This window comes from Rhinopithecus bieti, unplaced genomic scaffold (assembly GCF_001698545.2).
Source record: "Rhinopithecus bieti isolate Rb0 unplaced genomic scaffold, ASM169854v2 scaffold_73682, whole genome shotgun sequence".
NCBI classification, from domain to species: Eukaryota; Metazoa; Chordata; class Mammalia; order Primates; family Cercopithecidae; genus Rhinopithecus; species Rhinopithecus bieti.
In genome coordinates, this window is record NW_016829166.1 from 1,344,368 (window position 1) to 1,353,978 (window position 9,611).

The 9,611-nt window shown below is 41.3% G+C and overlaps 1 protein-coding gene and 1 long non-coding RNA gene across 12 annotated transcripts in view; one reads left to right on the forward strand and one right to left on the reverse strand.

Annotated features, from left to right (window-relative positions):
- The window catches only part of LOC108523922 (uncharacterized), a 20,163-nt gene extending 12,471 nt beyond the window's left edge, over nt 1-7,692 (reverse strand). For both annotated transcript variants that reach the window (XR_001883932.1, XR_001883931.1), the window contains exons 1-3: nt 7,647-7,692; nt 2,359-2,570; nt 460-554 (exon numbers count right to left, since the gene is read on the reverse strand). This is a non-coding gene — a long non-coding RNA (uncharacterized LOC108523922). The remainder of the gene's footprint in view (nt 1-459; nt 555-2,358; nt 2,571-7,646) is intronic.
- Nucleotides 1-9,611, forward strand: part of PTPRM (protein tyrosine phosphatase receptor type M) — a 797,738-nt gene that overhangs the window by 662,880 nt on the left and 125,247 nt on the right. The gene's annotated exons all lie outside the window — the stretch shown is intronic.

Here is a 9,611-nt window from a genome sequence, read left to right on the forward strand (position 1 = left end):
TTTTTTTTTTTTTTTTTTTTTTTTTTTTGAGACAGTCTCACTCTGTTGCCCAGGCTGGAGTTCGGTGACACGGAGTTTCTCTGCAACCTCCCCTGCCCGGGTTCATTTGATTCTCCTGCCTCAGCGTCCTGAGTAGCTGGGACTACAGGTGCATGCCACCATGCCTGGCTAATTTTTGTATTTTTTAGTAGAGATGGGGTTTCACCATGTTGGCCAGGCTGGTCTTGAACTCCTGGCCTCAAGTGATCCACCCATCTTGGCCTCCCAAAGTGCCCCAAAACTGTAATCTTTTTTATTTTTATTTTTTTTCCAAGATACAAAGAAACAGTAGAAATGTTGGAAATTGAGTTTATTGATGTTGCAACTATATGATATTGATGTTAGGATTTTCATCATGTAAAGTGGCTTGCTTTTATTTGTGTTGTTTGTATAACTTTGACTAGTTGAAATCAGACTTACCTAGTGTTGAAAGTGAGACTTGAGCAGAAATTTGCTTGAGTTAGCACTGGAGAGGCACTGCAGAAGGCAGCCAAAGGAGAGCAAAGTGTATTTTTCTTTTGCGTTTAAATGTTACAATAAGTGAAATATGCGTGATCACATAAAGGAGCAGTGGAGAAAAGATATTGAAATTCTAGGTCAATGGTTGATATATAGAAATAAACACACTTCCAAAAGTTAATATTACAGTTATATAAACTTCTATAATCTAACGAATTAAAGATCTTACAGACTAGAAATAAAGCTTGAAAACCGGCCAGATTTTTCTAAAGCTTGTTTTCTGTGCCTGTGCGTTTCTGTGTGTTTCACATTCTCATGGCATGGTCAACTGGAAGGTGTTCCATGGGTTATCATAGCTATGCTGCTAGGAGAGATATACTTTAAAAACATTTTCTGTTGCTAACACAGTGAGGTGCTTTTAAAGGCTTGAGATAGCAATGGTTTAAATGGAAAAGCCAATATGTTATGTGTATCTGTAAGTACACATGAGTAGAAAGAGAAGTGGGCTAGAAGAAAAAAATTAACTGTGGAAAAACATAAGCATAGCCACAAAGTAGGATTTTGGTTTCTCAATCTATAATATTATTTCATTTCCAGATTGTGAATGGGTGGCACACACTGTTTCTTTTGCTCTTTTTTGGCCAACCCCACACAGCTATTTCTGCATACCTACTCATATATCACCTCAGAAACTACCTAAACTGATCTCAAATGGATCTAATGAGAAAGACATGCCTGGCGTCTTTGCAAAAATAATATTGATACAGCAGGCAAAGTTGCTTTAAGGTTTTTATGTGGGGAGCAATGCAAAATATTAAAGCATCTGTTGTTTCTGCAGCTTAACTTTTCTACTATTTTTATAGCAGCTAATTTCACCTGCGTGCACAATTCCAATGAAGGAAGTTGTAGGATAAAAAGGTGGAGCTGAAATGTATATAAATCTTTGGTGTCCTTGTAGATCTGATACACTGCCATACTTTTCTAAGCTTATGCAAAACAGAAAGTGAAGAAACATTTTGCAGAAAACTAAATCATACATGAAGTCATTAAACCTCCCCCTTCACTTCTGATGGAGGGATTGCTGCAGTCGTCTGAAAGCAGAGGCAAAATGAAAAAAGAAATAAACGAAAGACCTGCTCACATGATACATTTCAGTGAACATGGAATTGCCTAGAAATTCGTTTGAAGTTCTTGGATATGTGCAAAATGGCATGTAGCTGCTGAAGATAAGAAAGAGGTCGTGGCACAGAGCATCCTTGTGAACCCAGAATCTAACTCTTACATGTGTGGGGTACAGAAGGCAAGAGGGAGGGTCGCCCTGGATGCTGTGCTACAAGTCTGCATATCCCAATCAGCCCGAAACTCTCCTGTTCATTGAAATGTTTACTTGTTTTGTTGACTTGTTTTTCCACCCAGATATGTATTTATGTACATAACACACACCGTTTACTTCTTTTTCCAAAGGGGTTTTGTAACTGCCTCTTTGAAAGCATGTCTCAATTGACAAACTCTATAGGAAGGTTGTGAGATTCCCTTTTTTGAAGATCATATATCCTCAAAAATGTTCTTATCCATCAAGGATGGTCTAAATGTGAGCATTGTGAAAGAATAACGATGTAATAATGACCTCTGTCAAGGTCATCTTCCACGATGAGGAACGTGAAATGGAAAAGGCATGAAGTCGGCATCTGTGCAAGACTTCATAGCTCTCAAGCCCGATGTAGCAGGGCTGGAGAAAGAAGGAAAGGCCTTTTCTGACCCTTAATTAAAAGGACTTTTGCTGGCTCTTTGCAGATTGCTGCTGGCTCCCCATATAGTTCTTAATTAATTCCACCTGTATCATTACAAAGTAAGCCCTACCTGAAGAGTAGGTTAACAGCCGTGGTAAGCCCCCTGGACTGCATTTTCTTTCACTTGACACTGTGTCTTGAAGGCTCTGGCAGTGGGGTGGAGCTGCCTCTAGGAGCAGGCCCGTTTTAATCAGCACATCACAGGTCCATAGTAGTGAGACAGAATGTCTCCCTGCTCACATGAACCGTGGCATGACTAAGAACTCAGTGATAACGACACCTCTAAAAGAAATAAAACATATGAATGTTCACTGTGGAGAGGATGCTCAGAGAAGCAGAGATTGTGTGTCTCCAGCACTGACTCTCAGCTTGCAGAGGGAGAGCCATGCCTGCAGAGTTTGCAGTCTCCTGGCCCTGAGATGACATCCCCAGAAAGCTTTCTGCTTCGTTTACTCCAACCCAGTGCTCACCACACAGCCTCAGCTCAGGGATCTGGCTTTCTAGATAGTGCCACTGGCTAGGGCACAGCAGGCACAACAGATACTTGGAAAGAAAATCTCCCCATTTTTAATTCGTTTATTGGCATTCAGGGTTACGCATCAGAGTTGCTTCCATTTAATGTGTGTGCAGCCATGACTGGAAATGATGCGTCTCTAAGAGTGGGAAGTGTACGCATCTGCTCGGGCTGCTAGACTGGGTGGCTCACACAACAGAAAGTTACTTTCTCACAGTCTGGAGGCTGGAAATTCAAGATCAAGGTGCTGGCATGGTTGGCGTCCTCTCCTCACACGTTGGCTTGCAGGTGGTCAGCTCTGCACGCATGCCCCGGGGTCTCTGTGTGCCCTACTCACCTTTTCTTAAAAGGACACCAGCCTTACTGGATTAGGATCCACCTGTATGACCTTAGTTTAAACTTAATTACTTCTTGAAGGCCTTGTCTCCAAATACAGTCCCATTCTGAGGTACGGGGGCTTAGGACTTCAACATATTGATATGAATTTGTTGTGGGGGGTTCACAATTCAGCCCGTAACACTAAGAAATCATATTCTTTGTTCAGGAATGCTGAGAGATCTTGCAGTTTGAGGCCCCACCAAGGGTGGGCCAGGCAAGGCATCAGCCCCACTGGTGGGTCCCTGAGAATCACCACCTGAGCTGTCCAAAACAGTTGCTCCAAGGCACGTGTGGTTATTTAAGTGTAATTAATTTATATTTATTATTAAAATTCAGTTCATTGGTCATCCCAGCCTCGTTGCAAGTGCTCAGTAGCCACAAGTAGCCCTAGCAACCGTCATATCAGGCAGTGCATACTAGAACGTTTCTGCCAACGTAGAACTGTCCTTACATTCTTGTTCTGGAGGGGCCACGCACAATGGCCGCGCAGTCGTTAAAAGAATCCCACAACGAGCACCCTGCACCTGCCTGCTTTGTGCCCAACTCTGTGCCTGTGGAAGTTAAAAAGGGGAATGCAGGCCCCCTCTTCAGGCAACAGTCTAATTGTGCCAGTAAAAATAACACTAAAGCTCACATATTAGAGATGTGAAGAAAACATAAGTGGCACATATTAATACCCATGATAGAATCTTGAAGGAAAAAAGACGAATCAAAACTAAAGTAGAAAATACATGGAAAAGTAGATCAGAGCTGAGTTATAATGGTTACACTAGCTTTGCAAAGGAAGTGAAGGAAGGGCCGCCTGCTCAGCAAACATCATATCCCACAGCAACTGGCACGCAGCAGGCGTAGAAGCGAGGTGTAGTCATGCTCTATCTGAGACAACAATGACACTGTACTGCATTCTCTCCTTTTCAGTTTTTAGTGTCTTTTGCTCCTTCTCAGCCTTTCCTGTGCATTTATTGCTACATCCTTGGGTTCTTGGACATCCTAGCCGATCCAGTGGGATCTCCTTCACTGTACTGTCTTCCTCTAGAAATGTTTTGCTCCTGGTCTCTCTGCCACCTCCAGCAGGATGCTTGTCGCAGGGATTATCTTAGGGACTCCAAAATCACTTGAGCATGGCCCTTCTACAGCGACAAAAATCTATGCCATGCAGTAGGATGGCCACTGCTGCTTGTGGTTCTGAGCTCTCTCTACGTGACTGTGATGACGGAGGAATAGAGCAGGGGTGCTTGACTGCACCATAAACTAAGAACCCGCAGCTTCTTTTGCCTCAGCTCTTTCAGCAACCCTGACCTTTCTCTAGTGGATGCAGGAAACTTTCAATAACCCTGAGAAATGAGTGCCACCTCCCTGTTCATTCAGAGGTAGAAGTGGATTGAGGTCCACAGATGCATCTGAAGAAAGCGTCTCCTAACATATCCAGTATTGATACCCAACTCTGAGATCACTGATTCAATGTTCGTTATTCAATATTAGCTATTATGTAGTTTAGTAATTTAATTATCAGACATTACAGATATTTGCAGTGTTTCATATCAAGTTTAAGTTATTTTTTCAGGACCCAAGGCTTGGTGGAGAATTCTTAGCCATTACACCAGAAGCATTCTCCATTAAAGAAGAAAATCAAGAAATTAGACTTCATTAAAATTTAGAACTCTTGCTCTGTAAGAGGATGAAAAGACAAGCTGAAGACTGAGGGAAAATATTTACAAACTACATATCAAAGGATTCATATCTAAAAAATATAAAGAATTGTAAAAAATCCAAATAGAAAATGAGCAAAGACATGAAAGACGCTTCACCAAAGAGAATGTACAGATGACAAATAAACACATGAAAAGAAGTCAACACGACCAGGTGATGGGAACATGAAAATTATGACCATGATGAGGTATCATCATGTACGTGTTAGAGCAGCCGAAATAAAAAGCAGAGACAATACCAAATGCTGGTGAGAAGGGAGAGAAACTATATTTCTCGTAAACTGCTGCTGGAGTGTGAACTGGTACAGCCATTCTGGAAAATCTTTAAGCAGTTCTTAAAAAACTAAAACAGAGGCCGGGCATAGCGGCTCACGCCTGAAATTACAGCACTTTGGGAGGCTGAGGTGGGCAGATCACTTTAGGCCAGGAGTTCGAGACCAGCCTGGGCCAACATGGTGAAACCCTGTCTCTACTAAAAATACAAAAATTAGCTGGGTGTGGTGGTGGCCACCTGTAATCCCAGCTACTAGGGAGGCTGAGGCAGGATAAACGCTTGAACTTGGGAGGTAAGGTTGCAGTAAGCCCAGAGCACACCATTGCACTCCAGCCTGGGCGACAAGAGCAAAACTCTGTCTCAAAAAAAAAAAAAAAAATCCAACAGATTTACCATATGACCCAACAATAGCACTGCTGGGCATTTATCACAGAGAAGCGAAAATTTATATCCCCACAAAACACTGTAAATAAATATCCATAACAGCTTTATTTGTAATCACCAAAAACCGGAAATAGTCAAATTGCTCTTCCCTGAGGGAATGGCGAGACAGACTGTAGTACATCTGTACCATGGAATATTACTGAGCTGTAAAAAGGAATGAACTAATGATATAGACAACAACTTGGATGGATCTCAAGGGCATTGTGCTCAGGAAAAAGAAGCCAGTACTTGATGGTTCCATTTGTAGAATCTTCTTGAAATGTTACTGAAATTATAGAGATGAACAGTAGACTAGGGGATTCCAGGAATTAGGGGATATGCAGTGCCTATTCAGAGATTCCACAAGGGAGGTTTTTGTGGTGACAGGATAGTTCTTTATTTGATTGGAGATCTACACTTGAGATGAAATGGCGTGGAACTGTACACACACACGGTGCCAGCTTCAGTGTCCTGGGGTACAGTTGTATGAGGTGTAATCATTGGGGAAAACCAAGGAATACACGGAAGCTCTCCATACCATCCCTGCAACTTACTGTGAATCTAGAATTATTTCAAAATAAAAAGCTTTTAAAAAACTATTTATTAGTATAATTTAAAATTTATGTCAAAGTTATTGATTACCAACATAATGATTCTTTGAACTCATTGGTGATTATCCTAATAATAAGGTTAACCTTAAGTTTGAAGGATGCTGGGGTCTCTTTTCATGAGCATAAGTTACAGCTGTCATGACAAAATGAGGGAAGGATTTATGTCAGTTAACAGGCTTACATCTATGAGATATTTCGGGTAAAAATTTCAGCATGGTATTTGGAACACAGAGGAGCTGCGTTTGTTATCTTGTGTCATTATTAGTATTATGTTATTTATTTATTTATTTATTTGTTTGTTTTTTGAGACACAGTCTTGCTCTGTTGCCCAGGCTGGAGGGCAGTGGTGCAATTGTAACTTACTGTAGCCTCAACCTGAAGAGATCCTCTTGCCTCAGCCTCCTGAGCCTGAGTAGCTGGGACTATGGATATGCGCCACTATACCTAGCTATTTTTTTTTTTAATTTTTAGTACAGACAGGGTCTCGCTATGTTGCCCAGGCTGTTCTTTCTCCTGGCCTCAAGCAAGCCTTCTGCCTTGTCTTCCCAAAGTGCTGGGATTACAGGTGTGAGCCACCACACCTGGCCACCATTGTTCTTATTAATACTACTGAATTGTTCATGTATTGTGATTTTACTAAAAGAATTCTTATGTAGGCAAAATCGCTTGAGCCTGCATTTTTTTCATATGACATTTCTTGGCAAAAACTCAGATTCCTTTCAGGAATTTTCTTTGCTGAAGCATCAATCTCTAGCTATTGTGTGCAAGTCCATTCTGGTAATGTGGGTCCTCCAAGGGCATCAGCTCTCGGCTGTTTGCATTTCAAAATTGACCCTCAAGTTTACTTTCAGTTACTTTCAACTCTGTTGCCTTCTTGAAAATATTTTAAGGCAGTACATGTAATAAGCATCAAGCATCTTTTAGTTTAATCCCAAACCTTGTAGTTCTAAATAAAAAAATTGAACCACGTGCCCCCAAGGTTTTAATCTAATATCTGGTTTCTTGAACTGGGGCCAACTCTTCATTTTTTAAAGCATCAGCAGATTCTAAATACAACTTTTGGCAACTTTCTTTTAACATCTGACCTTGGTTCACTTAAACTAATTGTTATCCTTTCAGCAGACTGTGATTCTGAAGGGGGAAGACACACTATACTGTAGAAGGTTAGAGGAGTTTTTAAAATTTGGGGTATAATATCCTCCATGTAAAATGTCTTTTTTCAGTATTACTCTCTGAAACATGATGGTAATTCATTTAAAACTAGATGTAAGTATATACTTTTAAAACAACATTTTAAACAACCAAGCCTTAAAAATATTAAATGTGAATGCATTCAGGGTGCCTGAATCTTCTGATTTATAATTATCATGTATTTTTCCTTATACAGAGCTCCTCCTGTGTTCCAGGTGGATGCTAGGTACTGAGAATGTGAGAGACTCAGCCCCTTACCTTGTGGAGTTTGTAGTCTGGAGGACAGAGATGTTTGTGACTCTTATGACCTATGCATTTCCATCAACATTCTACAAGTTCTGCACATTCTACTAATAACATGGCAACTCAGTGGCACTTTATATGAACAAACCAACCTGGTTTTTTCCACTGACATTCACAGGTTTTAATACAGAAAGCAATCCTGTTAAACAATTTAATTATAAAAATTCTACTATAAACATTAAAAAGCAAATTCAGTAACTTACCTGTGGTCTCACAATTAGGAACCAGTCAGAGCTGGGATTTAAGCCCAAATCTTCTGGTCCTACATCTCATTCTTTTGCCTCATTCTTAAGCCAAGATAGATGGTGAGTTTGGTTTTCCCCAAGTGTGAGATGCAAACAACTGGTGATGCACAAGGTGAATTTTCGTAGGCCCACTCGTGGGGAATAAGGTGTGCTGAAATCACAGGTGAGCGAGTGATCGGCTTTCCTGCTAGTTGTCTTTCAGTACTTTTGATTCGCAAGGGAACCTTGGTTTCCTGAGAGAGAACAAAGCGTTCTCCCAGCCGAAGGGGAAGAGGCCTGGCCTCAGGCTCCGAAGCAGTCAAGCAGCACTGCCTGGCTGGATTGGATACTATTGCTTCGTTTTTGTTGTCTTGACTTTTTCTATTCTCTTTACTTGAGGTAAGAGTTCTTGGCTTGGCTGGGCGTGTGGCTCACAACTGTAATCCCAGCACTTTGGGAGGCTGAGGTGGGCAGATCCCTTGAGCCCAGGGGTTCGAGACCAGCCTGGGCAACATGGTGAAAACCTGTCTCTACAAAAAATACAAAAATTAGCTGGGCATGGGTGTGTGCACCTGTAGTCCTAGCTACTCAGGAGGCTGAGGCAGAAGGATCACTTGAGCTCAGGAGGTCAAGGGCTGCAGTGAGCTGAGATCACACCACTGCACTCCAGCCTGGGCAACAGAGTGAGGCTTTGTCTCAAACAACAATGCGAAGTTTCATTTGCAAGTCCTGTAAATGTATTTGCATATACAAGAGTTAAATTTACATCCTTCAGCAACAGAGGGAAGTGGTGAGGGGATGAGGGAAGTGGTGAAGGTGAACATGAGTGACTGGAATTTGGAAAGACCTGGTGAGTTGCTGCTGAGGCCTCCTGACTGCCTTTGTCACTTGCCTCTAGGGCTTCTCATTCGCTCCTTCCCGTCTGCTAGTTGCAACTTCCCAATTTCAAAGCACTTTAGAGAAATGAGTAACATTTCAAGGGAGTACATTCAGATGACTGCGGCATTCACCCAAGATCTACTGTGAGATGATGATCTCTCTGTTTTGAGAGGTGAATTTGTTCTTCCAGGATTCCCAAGGGAGGCTGTAACCACCTCTGACTCTACAGATGAGTGATCGGCACACGTGGAAATTTCCGCCATGCTGGGATTTCTGCTCCGTACCAGTGCAGGCTGATTGTTTTCACTTATTTAGAATCTCATCTTTACTCTTGTAGACTAAGGCTGACTGCCAGGCCTTCCCTCACAAGAAGGAGTCCATGTGATCTAAAGTGAGAGTGTTCACATTCTTCAATAAGATAGGGCATTTGGCTAAAAATCAGTCTTTAAATAAAAGGAGAGCCTCTGTGACGCTACAGATAACTTTGGGTTATAATGTTCCATACAAGTGTTTGCTTTTAAGAGTAGGCATTGAACTTTCTGGCAGAGTAAATTGAGATGTAATCATTTTTCACTAAACTGTTTGAAAAGAGATTTCTAACCTTATTTTCTAAATTTCTAAAATACTTACCTGTTCTAAATTTTGATCCTTAGTCACCATGGCTTACGTATTGCAGGAAGAGCCTGGGAATTGTGCTGATGGGTTTTATAAATTAATAGGTGTCAAAAAAAAGAGTCACAAATATCACATTACAATTCCTTTTTCTGCTATACTTATTCATTTCCAAGCCTGTCATCTCTTAAAAAAAAAAAAAAAA